Source organism: Plutella xylostella, chromosome 29 (genome assembly GCF_932276165.1).
Source record: "Plutella xylostella chromosome 29, ilPluXylo3.1, whole genome shotgun sequence".
In the NCBI taxonomy this organism is placed as follows: Eukaryota; Metazoa; Arthropoda; class Insecta; order Lepidoptera; family Plutellidae; genus Plutella; species Plutella xylostella.
Window position 1 is genome coordinate 9275284 of NC_064009.1, and position 12663 is coordinate 9287946.

The window sequence follows — 12663 nt, forward strand, 5'->3', positions numbered from 1 at the left end:
CACTTACCCCCGTCGCTAATTACATATTCATTACTTGTGACCCTTTTTAGAACTGCGACCATGTAACTTTAGTTTCTCGGTAAAAACTATAGTTTAGAAGTGAATACCTACCTACATATAAATATATAAGATACGTATATAACCATTCATTTTATTACCTTTTCATTTAGTCTGCTGGCTTACACGAGAATATTTCACCACGAGAGAAGTTTTCATATTGTCAAACGTCCCGCCAAAATCAACGTCATATTTTTTCTTGTAGCAATTCGCAGCAGTGGCGGCAAAGGTTGGATCTGTGCAGCCAGGTTAAATTGCGGCTCTGTGAACGGCCGTCTTTAATTAAAATTTTGTAAAGCCTTTTAGACCCTGAGACCTGATGAGTTGTATTGATAACAATACCCTTTTATTACTGCCGAAGAAAGGTTTCCAATTTTCTGATTCAATCAAATCAAGTATTCACCCTTAATATAAAGTAAATTAGTGTTTAATTTGCTTGAACGTTAATTGCGTTCAGTTAATCTATTTTTCTTGTGTTGATATTGGTTTTCGTTAGATTTTTTGATAATTGATTCTTTTATGATGGAAGTTGATGGGTAAATGTGAAAGTAATTATATTAATTACACAGGTTGAAATTTCAGTACATCGCCATTAAAATTCTGTTTACCTGTATGAGTAGCGTTTTTTTCCCCAATATCAAATTAATGTTCACCTTTGGGCCTATAAAATACACCCTGTATATTAGATACTCGAGATATTTATGTATAAAATACACGTGTCGGTTGTTGTTTCGTATCGAAGACCCGTTTCTGGGAAGGCGTTTTATTGTTTAAGTGCAGCTCAATAAAACTCGAATTTCATCAATTTGTTTTCCCATCCCAATGAACCCTTTTAAATAGGAGCAAAGGTATTGCCAGCTTAAATATTCTGAGCGAAAGGAGGATTTAATCTCGACAGGCGTTTCTCGTGTCGGGTGGCGCGGGTAACCGGACGCCGTGATCCTGGCTGGCAACAACGGTTATTGACTCTTTATGAAGACGTAACTAGATTTGTTCCTAATTCAAATCGAATGAATAATGTGCTCGGCGTATAATTTTATTAGTGATTCTTTTCACATGACTATTACGACAAGTATAGTAGAGATAAGTGAATTTTCAGTCTGTATAAGCTCAAATATATCATAATGATATCTCTACTATACGCCTCACATGTAGAATGAAAAACAACATCTGCCTTCCTATGTAACTTGGGGTCTATTTTCAGAAGCCCCGTGCCAAAGTTCCTCGCATGTGTGTTTAACTGAAAAGACCGACACACGGTGTCTGTCGGCGTACTCCGCACGGCACGTCGGTCAAACAAGAGTCGGTCAACAACTGACCGAATGTCGGCACTCACCTTTAGTTCGGGAATATTCTGGAAGCGAGCCATTACCGTGCGACTGTCGCGATATTTGGAATTAAGGGAGATGGGAAGTTTAGGTCGGGATGAAACGTTTTTAGGTCAGTTTTATTGATGGATCTCGAAATAAACTTTATGATTGAGCAATGAAGATCCACCTGCCATTTTTATTCCATATTCACTGGAACTTTTTTATTGCTAGTGTATTTTGCTACAAAAATAAGACAACAGTTTTTTTCAAAATATTACCTAGTTATGTTTATTCTGTAAACTAGCTGTGCGACTATTTCAGCCAGAATACATTGCCAGTACACACAAGCAAAGACCGCCGATTGGCAAAGTTGCACTGATTCAAGTTAGAGCGTAGCGGCGGCGGTCGCGCGGCGGTCGCTCGACAGACGCGGGGGTTGCATTGCAGATACATTGTTCACATCAACAGTATTGACCCCTAGGCTCACGAGAGTGGTTATAAGTTTCTGTGACTGCAAAGTAGATGGATTCGAATGCATTGTTTTTTTTCCACACCCGTGGTTTGGGAATCATTATAGTGGAATAATTTGAGTTTTTCTTTAGGGTTTTCAAGTTTTTTGTTTCAAATATATAAGATGAAAGTTTAGATAACGTTATACCGTATAGACAATGGACCTGTACCCGATACTAAAGGCCAAGCTAAGAAATTGGATCTCACGTTGCACTGCAAACAGTATCCCTATCACTAAGGCGGAAAGAGACATTATTGCATAGCAAAGGCAGTGGCTTACTCTGTGTTATGTTTGACCATTCGATATTCGTGGATATTTAGGGTGCGTTGCACCATTTAACTTTAACTATTACAAACGTCACATCGTCTGTCAAAGCATCGGTTAAGCGAAAAATTGGTTGCACCATTCAACTATGGTTAAAATGACGTCATAACTTTAACGATAACCATAACCACCCAATGTTGGCCGGTTACTGCTATTGTTAAAGTCAGGTAGCTGTCAAACGCATTGTATAACCTCAAAGTAACAGTATTACGTACAAATATTAATAAATAATTCTTATCATGTCGCTTCTACGTGAAATAGAGCTTGAAACAAGTTCCTCAGAAATTGAGATTGAGGTGGAGTAAGTACGGAACTTACGAAATATTAAGAGAAAGGTGTACTTTCAGAGAACTGATAGATTCACAACTTGGGATGAGAACTCGTTCTTAGATAGGTTCCAGGTCTCAAAAATGTGGCTCGTGTGTTGGCTTTAAAACTAGAATCTTTCTTACTGCCTCCAACGACGAAGTAAATACCAATGCACCTATTATTGTGTTGTAGGTGTAATGATCATCTTCACCACCAAATAAGCGTCCATTTCTAGCCATGGGCTTTCCCAAGGAGCGAAACAACACTGTGCCCTCGGCTTTCCTTATCCAGCCACTACCAGCTACCGGCCGGCTGCCGGTCCAACGCAGCAATCTAATATCAAAGTAACCTACGTAACTCTTTAATTGAATAACCTTGTTTTTTTTTCAGAAATTTTGCAATCACTCAAATACAGCAATTTATCAATGAAAATAAGGACAGAACTAAGAAGAATGCAGCCCATTATAGTGGCTACGCCATAGCTGCATAATACATATATTATGTAACAAAATGAGAGATCCTGTACCACCAGCTAGGTTTTTTTTATGATGATTCATCATCTGATGAAGAGGAACCTGTCTATGCAGTTAACAGGAATGTTAATAAAAATAAAATATTTTAATAGATTACATCGTTAGTTTTAATTTTGTTTAATTTCAACTTCATCATCATCATCATCATCAGCCAATAATCATCCACTGCTGGACATAGGCCTCTCCCAAGGAGCGCCACAACACTCGGTCCTCGGCCTTCCTCATCCAACCACTACCCGCCACCCGCCTAAGGTCATCAGTCCAGCGGGCAGGAGGGCGTCCCACGCTGCGTTTACCTGCTCGTTTCAACTTGTTAAGAATTAATTAATAATAAACCTGAGTCTACTTTGTCGCGGGTTTTATTGATCATAATCTTTTGGTCAATATTTGGAGGAATAACAGACTTAGGTCCTATGACATGTTGACTTTGAGTGCTTTGACAGAGAATGACGGCTACAATGTACTCTGTGACGGCTTCAGTCCGACAGCTAGATTTGGTATTGCCCTACATAAAAACGTTTCCCACAATAACTTTGGGGATAATTATGTTTCAAACGATTAGCAACCCTAATAACATTAACAATGACGAACGAAGTGATGGTGCAACGCGTTGCAGTAAAATGTTAACTGTAACGACTCTGTCATTGCTAAGTTTAACCTTAACTATTACGATAACCGGGATGTTGATGCAACCCACCCTTAGGGTGCGTTGCACCATTTAACTTTAACTATTACAAACGTCACATCGTCTGTCAAAGCATCGGTTAGGCGAAAAATTGGTTGCACCATTCAACTATGGTTAAAATGACGTCATAACTATAACGATAACCATAACCACCCCATGTTGGCCGGTTACTGTTAAAGTTAAAGTCAGGTAGCTGTCAAACCCGTTGTATAACCTCAAAGTAACAGTATTACGTACAAATATTAATATTCAATAATTCTTATCATGTCGCTTCTACGTGAAATAGTGCTTGAAACAAGTTCCTCAGAAATTGAGATTGAGGTGGAGTAAGTACGGAACTTACGAAATATGAAGAGAAAGGTATACTTTCAGAGTACTGATAGATTCGCAGGTTCCAGGTCTCAAAAATGTGGCTCGTGTGTTGGCTTTAAAACTAGAACCTTTCTTACTGCCTCCAACGACGAAGTAAGTGCACCTATTATTATGTTGTAGGTGTAATGATCATCTTCACCACCAAATAAGCGTCCACTTCTAGCCATGGGCTCTTCCAAGGAGCGAAACAACACTGTGCCCTCGGCCTTCCTTATCCAGCCATTACCGGCTACCTGCCGGTTGCCGGTCCAGCGCAGCAATCTAATATCAAAGTAACCTACGTAACTCTTTAATTGAATAACCTTGTTTTCAGAAATTTTGCAATCACTCAAATACAGAAATATATCAATGAAAATAAGGACAGAACTAAGAAGAGTGCAGCCCATTATTGTGGCTACGGCATAGCTGCATAATATATTATGTAAACAAAATAGAGACCCTGTGCTGTACCACCAGCTAGGTTTTTTATGATGATTCATCATCTGATGAAGAGGAACCTGTCTATGCAGTTAACAGGAATGATGAGCATAATCGAAGGACGTCAATAAATAATTATTTTAATAGATTACATCGTTAGTTTTTATTTCAACTTGTTAAGAATTAATTAATAAGATAATTAATAATAAAGGCTTCTATTCTATTCTATTCTCTGGGGGTGTAAGTACCTGCACCTGGCTCTCTCGAATGGAACCTTTGTGCATATCCCCAAGGTCTAAACTGCCTTCCAAAGCTTGGACCATTTCTTCACCACGCTGGTACACTGCGGGTTGGTGGGTTCACATATCTAGATGTGCTAAATCTAGATATGCAGGTTTCCTCACGATGTTTTCCTCACCGTAAGAGCGATGGTATACATTGTACTTATGTTAAAAGAACTCATTGGTACATGTCTTCGCCGGGATCGGACCCGCATTTCTGGCGTGAGAAGCGGGCGCTTACCCGACTGAGCTACCACCGCTCTTAATAAAGGCTTATTAGAGTCTACTTTGTCGCGGGTTTTATTGATGATAATCTTTTGGTCAATATTTGGAGGAACAACAGACTTAGTTCCTATGACATGTTGACTTTGAGTGCTTTGACAGAGAATGACGGCTACAATGTACTCTGTGACGGCCATGGAAGTAATAATACAACAGGAATGCGCACTGCACCAAAAAAACGAGCCGACAGAGATAGTCAGCACGGAGCCCTCCATCTCTTTCTATTTTTGGTGACCATAATTTTAGGTAATTCATGAGACATCACTTCTAATCTATCATGTCGCGAATAGGTGTCGATGGTCCCAAAGTCACCTATTATTCGAATAATTCGATTGCAATGTAGGTACGAATGTATTTTGGTGATATGACAATTGAGTAAACAAATGGGGTGAAGGTAAAATTTGTATAGATGTGTTGTTGCAGCGCAAACTGCAATGTAATATTGATATGTTTTTTTCCATATCAATTAGATATTCACAAGGTTTGAACTAGCAACAACAATCTGTCTTTTTACCAAATTCTACTAAGATGGACTTTATAGTTCGACTGTAACGATAATAAACATTTGCGATGAATCGGGATTTATCATCGGGTTTAAAATGATGAAAATTTGTGTGAATTACTTGGAACCACCTTTGCTATGTTTCTTCATTGGAAGGAAAGCTGAAATTTGGGAAAATATAATTTTACGTAAATAAAATTAAGTTGGCTGTAGTGTTGACAAGAAAGTGTCAAAACAGGTTAACATTTAACGCAACTATGTACCTAAATCAGCAGCTCATAACTCTTTACCAGCCTTATAAGATAACAGCCACAATAATACCTAATAATACTAAGGTATAAAATAAAACAAAAAGTTGAATGAAACAGGTCCTAATTAATGGAAAGTGATTCAAAAGTACGAATGAATGGTCACCCTAACCATAACGTCTCTCACAACAGTATAAAATGTCATCCGTCATCTTGACAACTTCGGTCTTGTCGTAAAGTATTTAGAAAAACTACCAATATTTTTTATGAAATTATTATTCAAACAAATACCAAATATTTGATTAAAATTACATGTTTATAATGATTTATTCTAAATTTGTTTTTGAAAATGATATGATATACAGTAGTCTATGAGTTAATTTAATATTTTTTTTGCATAGCTCTCTTCTTACAAAATCTACTAAAGTTTACACAACTAAATCCTGGCAATTGTTAGAAAGAGAGAAAGGGCTCTGTGGTAACCCTCTCTATCGGCTCGCGGCCTCTTTCACTTCAAATCTAAATCTTAAGATGAATTCGTTAGGTCTATTTTTGTTTGCAGCATTTTGGTGAGTGCGCATTCCTGTTGTATTATTACTTCCATGGTGACGGCTTCAGTCCGACAGCTAGATTTGGTATTGCCTTACATAAAAAGGTTTCCCACAATAACTTTGGGGATAATTATGTCTCAAACGAATAGCAACCCTAATAACATTAACAATGACCGACGATTTGATGGTGCAACACGTTACAGTAAAATATTAACTGTAACGACTCTGTCATTGCTAAGTTTAACCTTAACTATTACGATAACCGGGATGTTGATGCAACCCACCCTAAAATAATTCAAATTGGTACGAGAAGAGGAACTATGTATATGTAAATTGTGAAATACTAAAATCAAAGGTTGTCCTACTCTAAGGTTGTCTGGTAGAAATTACGTTTAACCAAAATCATATAATACTTTTTACCTAGTAAAAAAAAGGAGTCGTTAAAAAAACTTGATCCCAAAATCCACCAGAGTCCCACAGACTTCTCTCAGGTGAAGATCGTACATTTACACGTTAGCCCCAATACATCAGGGGCTACACGGAGGCTTTCGAGGCTTTCGGGGAATCCCCGGGACATCGCGGCAGCCGCGGTCGAATCTGAGAGCATTTGACATCCGCCCACCCCGTGCCTCGTTTACACGGGCTAGTGTACTTGCCTGTCCACTGTCCTGTGCCACTGCCTTTGTTTTAGGAGGTTCTGGATTTTCTTGTTCAAGTATATAAATGACTAGATTTTCCAGATGATATTATTCCTGCTAGATCAGCGAGCTTGATAATAATTGCCGATGTTTCTTTCATATAAATGCAATACAACGGGCTTTGAAAACAATTAAAAACGTTTTGTTTGCTAATGGGCAGATGTCCTGGGAATCATTATTAGAGTAATGTTGTTATGCTTATCCGTAAGGCAAACAATACTGTGAAAAATATCTACTCAGAAACCAGCACTTGCCTCACAATCAGAACGCGGTATAATACAGATAACGCGGGGTCATTTGGACACAATGGCGACACTCGCTATTCTGTGACTATAACCTGAATCCTCAGAATAATCTTAAAGCTTTACAATTTGTTCACAGACTACCACGTCCTTTGGCCATCAAGATTCACACCGCTGACGACTAAGTTTTTTTTTTTTTACTTATGACGAATACGTGGGCGGTGTGGGTTTGAGACGAATTTTGGCGGTTTTTTGGTCATTACATAAATTGAGCGAGGTTTTTTAGTTCATTATCCGTACAAAGAGGAGAAATGTGGGCGAAATTATTTAGGGAATAGTTGTTTTTTACAAGCACTAAGATCACAAAAATATGAAAGTACTTATGTCAAAAGAGTAGCAATACGTATGCAATAAAAAGTATAAATTAACTAGATACAAGTGCAAAAACTACGGCGAAAATGTTCCTGTTTAGCGAAACACAAAAATAGAACTAACAGAAGAAGCACAAAGGAAGTCGTTCAAATCGGTTTATACTCTTTTCTTAAAACACGTGAGAACTTTTTTAAACATCTCTTTGCAGCGGGAGGTAACACAAGCACTTTTCGTCTCGAGTGTTCACTTGTTTTCATTATCCCCAAGGCACTCTTACACATGGCGGTACAGTCGAGCGCAGAACTGCGTCTAACAAGCTAAATGAAGATTACCAAGTCTTAAGTTCTCGGTCTAATTGGTCCCTAAAATGTCTTAAAGTGCGCCCGGCCGGCCGGATGTGCGAGTGGGTTAAGTAAATTAAAAGGGTATTTTTGCTCTGATTAGGGAAGGCCTCTTTTCATTACTGAACGTTTCATTTGCAGATGCGGAAAGTAGTGATTGTGTTTGAATCAATTATGAGGTCTAATAGTAAGTCTTCTGTTTCTATTGTCTACTTATTTAATTCAGGCATTTAATTATTTATACCAACATATATTTCCTTTGTTAATTTAGACTTACTCATATACTTCGGCCTTTATTACATATATTATATTTACTTTCTATAAACTCGCACAAAATTCTCTCGCCAGTAATCCTTGCAACGTCACACCATAAACACAGAAGGCAGTTGAAGACAACATAAACAAAAGATTCGATCTCCGAATGGTCTTCCGCACTCGCGAACCGGAGGGTCACTTCAGCTTTAGGGAAACGATGTACCGAGCCGCTGCGGTAACCACGCCACGGCTCTATCTCGATGCATTTAATTTCTGCTAGCTACGCTTGCCCTTAAAAAAACCCGAGAAAATTCCGGGATAAAAATTGGCTATGTTATTCAAAGAGAATGTAGCTTTCTAGTTGTCAAAAAAAAAGAAATCAGCACTGTAGTTTTTAAGTCTTTACTAGTTAATTGAAAGAACATAGAAATAACTGTAAATAACTGTACATAGGTAGCATTTGTAAAGCTAGCCCCGTCTGTACTTGGCCGGCCACGGAGCGTCGCCGTCGGTCACAAATCGCGCCAGCTCGAGACGTGATAGTTTAAACACAACGGAAAACAAGATGGCCGCCGAATAGGTACCACCAACCAGAGACTGCTATTCCGTGCCTCCTGGGAGAAAAATGGTACATATGCTTTTAAGAATGAGAGAGAGAGAGAAGAGAGAAAGAGAGAGTTTCCAAGGAGGTTAGATTGGCTTTGGCTTGTGTAATGAAGATTTTCATTTTGTGTTAGATTGGAAGGAAAACTGTAAGATAATAAAGAGACTAAGTAATTACAACACAACAGTTTAAAAACTATGAGATGTTTTCACTTACTTTAGAATAGAGAAACATGAGGGTAATAATTACACCATGGGACTAACATAACACTCTGGCGAAAAGTGGGTGCAGCAATGCACCTCTGCCTACCCCGCAAGGGAGTACATTAGTCCAATGCGTGAGTGCGTGTTTTTTTTTTTAATAATTACACCTTATTGATTGTGATCTCACCATGTTCTGCTGTCATGTAATTCAAACATGATAATAAAGAAACTGCGTGTTGAATGCAAAGAATATCGTACGTTTTCGAAGAAGTTAGGTGGACTATTCTAGAAAAAGATGTTGTAAGTCGTAGCCCAAACAAAATAACAGCTAAATGAACAATAGAAGAAAATAACAAGAATAACCGAGGACTTTTATATACTTACCGACTAGTATACCTACTCACGTATGCTTAAGTACATGAATACAACTTCAAATGAAAAAGCCCAGCCAGAATTCAGAACAAAGCAATGTGAAAAAGAAGTCAAATGAAACATTAGATCTGTCTCGTTCCCCCTTGACCTAAATACATATGACGAAAATGAAAGGGAAACCTTATACATAAGTAATTTTCGGAAGCGTACGCCGATGCTGAGCTACGCAAAGGGAAAAGCGAATCGAAATTAGAAGGAAAACGACATGTGCGTTGTCGCATTCCCATTTTGAATTAATCAATAGAGTTTGATTTATTTAAGAGGTGCCACATTTAACCACGAGGTTTCCAGTGTGCGTAGCGTGCGACGACCTCAGTCAGGTAGCAGGTAGTGGTTAGACGAGGAAGGCCAAGGGCAGAGAGTTGTGGCGCTCCTTAGGAGAGGCCTATGTCCAGCAGTGGAAGAATACGGACTGATGATAATGATTACGCTTATGATATTTAACCATTTTCCAAAACATATGTACTCACCGTTATACGAAAATTAATTTTATCCACAAATAGCTAAAGTGCAAGCATTTAAAACGGCACAAAACAACGCAGAGATCAGAAAGCGCAATAAAACCTTTATTAGTGCAAATTATTCTTCGCAGATAACAAGAAATACGGTGGACATTAAGCACGTATTTATTAAATACACGGCATCTTTAATTTTACAGTCGTATTCTCTTATTATCTAGCAATTCCGACGAGATTTTCAAGATACTCTAAACCAGATATTAAGTTTATGGCATGCCAAATCCTTGATAGAGTTGTGAGAGCCCGAGAAAGCTAACTTTTCAACATAAAAAAGTTTATTAGGGCAAATTTCTAAGATTGGCGTGGTAACATATTCTTCTAAATTTATTAAGAGGTACCAGTTTACACGTTGCAAAGTTAACATAGTCGCACTATACGCTTTCAGAATAGGGCGCCGCGCGGTCCCGCGGCGGTACAGAGCGAGTGGGCGCGGCGCGATAGCGGCCCAATTACCTCATCGAGCCGGCGTTGTAATCAAAAGTAACATTTTCAAAGAAAATTGCTGCGATTCGCAATATTGTTCGCGCTCCGTCCAAGTTTCTAGTGGGCCGGTAATCTTGTTTATGAGAGTTGTTACCAAAGACTAGAATGTACAGGGTGAGTCTTTCGTAGGTGCACATACGAAAGTTGATCACCGAGCTCTTCTTTCTGAACAGCTTTTGCTATAATTACCTGGGATATCATGAAAAAAAACTTCCCCATATAAAAAATGATTTTTACGTGAGTTTGTGTACGGAAAGTAGATATTTTTTCATGATATCGCTAAGTCATGATAACAAAAGTTGTTCAGAATGAAGAGCTCTGTCACTTTACGGATGTGCACCTGTGCACGAAAGACTCACCCTGTACTTATAACTGTTGCTACGAGCTCCACCGACCGTCTCAAGACCTGGAAATTATTGTTAAACTCCAACTATGGAAATCAGTGTTGTATTTCAATTTGTTATCTATGCTGTGCTGCCCTTATTTGTAGTCTACAGACTAACTTTCAGACGGTTTGCAGGGGGTTATCAAGCCACTTCGTAATACACGAATTTTAACTATTTGACTGGAACAAGTCGAAAATTGTGAGTTTCTCGCCAATTTACAAATCTCCATTGTTATTGAATGTGAGGGTTTATCGTAATATTTTTAAAATTTAGGGTGCCATACACCAAATATTTAAACGAAATAGCAAGACGGCACTAGATTTAATTTCGTTTAAATGCTTGCTTTGACAGTATAGCGTAAGAACACTAGGTATACTGTCAAAGCAAGCGAGCAATAGATTTAAATACGTTTAAATGTTTGGTGCAAGTCACATATAATATCGTTACTTAAAACTATGTAGAACATATGGGGAGATCTTTGCCTAGCAGTATCAGTATTAAGTATGTTATTTACACAAATAGATACCTATGTCTTCATACATAATAATATGCATATACACATCTAGGTATATACAATACAAGGTAATTATGTCAACAAAGTCTGTATTTGTCAAGTTACGTACATAACAAATAAACAACCGCTACGGGTGGTTGGAGTCGCCATTTATACAATTAGTAAACAGACATAATTAGTAAGGCCACAGTTGTTTAATTTTAACTCAGATAGTCTTGCATAAATATATAGGTATTATGTATGTCAGCCACCTGAAAATAGCGCCATTACGAGTATCTATATACTTGTTGTGAGTGTTACACTGGTACCTATTTTAAACTTGTATAAAAGAGAAAAATATTAAGAGTTAAAAGATCCACTGTTTTGTGTTTAGTATCAAATCACACACACATTTATGTCAAAAAGTGGCATGAGCAGAATCGATATTTATAATAATCTTATATTGTAAACTCTCCCTGTTTACAATATAAGTTCCCATATTTATCGGGAAACCATACGCAAGGAATATTATACATATATAGGACAGATATACTATATTCATTCCAACAATCTGCCTCCGTATACAATGTACGTAACGTATATACCATTCCTTAACGAGGTACACGCACCCTTATCAACTGAAGACAACAAAATGTACTTGAAAATATACTATTACGCAGAAAGCGATTGTTTCATCGTGAAATATCTTGTAGCGATTGCTAACAACGCGGTGCGTCAAAGCACTTTGTGAAAAATTATAAAGGAGAAGTGTACTCAAAAACTCATCAGCGACAAAAGAACCGCTGGTTGTCAGATAAAAACGCGTTTTTCACTTGTAAATATTCCCAACACGAGAGGGTCAAGGGCCATTGAGAACCTAATATCTTTTGAATCACCCGAAACATGAAGAATAACAAGAGCTGCTTTGTGTAAAGTAAAGAATATTGTTTGAAGCCAAACGTGGATCAATTGCCCATGCTGTTGATAATTATGACAATGTGGATGTGTGAGTACAGTCAGTTGATACAGTCTTTACCTCCCTGTAAATCGACGTTTTCAAAGAATGCGATTCAATGTAAAGCTAGATAAGACCCCCTTTAGTACCTACATACACTCGATAGCACTGAAAAGTTCCAGTCTCATAAGGAACGGACAGGTAACGATAATGTTAATATTAGAATATTTGTATCATATTTTTATGGACTAGAATAAACTAGAGCCTGATTGTAAAATAATGGTTATTTTGCCTTTAAA

The 12663-nt window shown here is 38.0% G+C and overlaps 1 protein-coding gene and 1 long non-coding RNA gene across 2 annotated transcripts in view; one reads left to right on the forward strand and one right to left on the reverse strand.

Moving 5' to 3' along the window:
* The window catches only part of LOC105382164 (tyrosine-protein phosphatase Lar), a 337896-nt gene that overhangs the window by 63731 nt on the left and 261502 nt on the right, over positions 1–12663 (reverse strand). The window lies entirely within an intron of this gene.
* Positions 4093–4669, forward strand: LOC125490962. The gene is made up of 2 exons (XR_007268008.1): positions 4093–4194; positions 4415–4669. It is a non-coding gene; the product is annotated as an uncharacterized LOC125490962 (long non-coding RNA).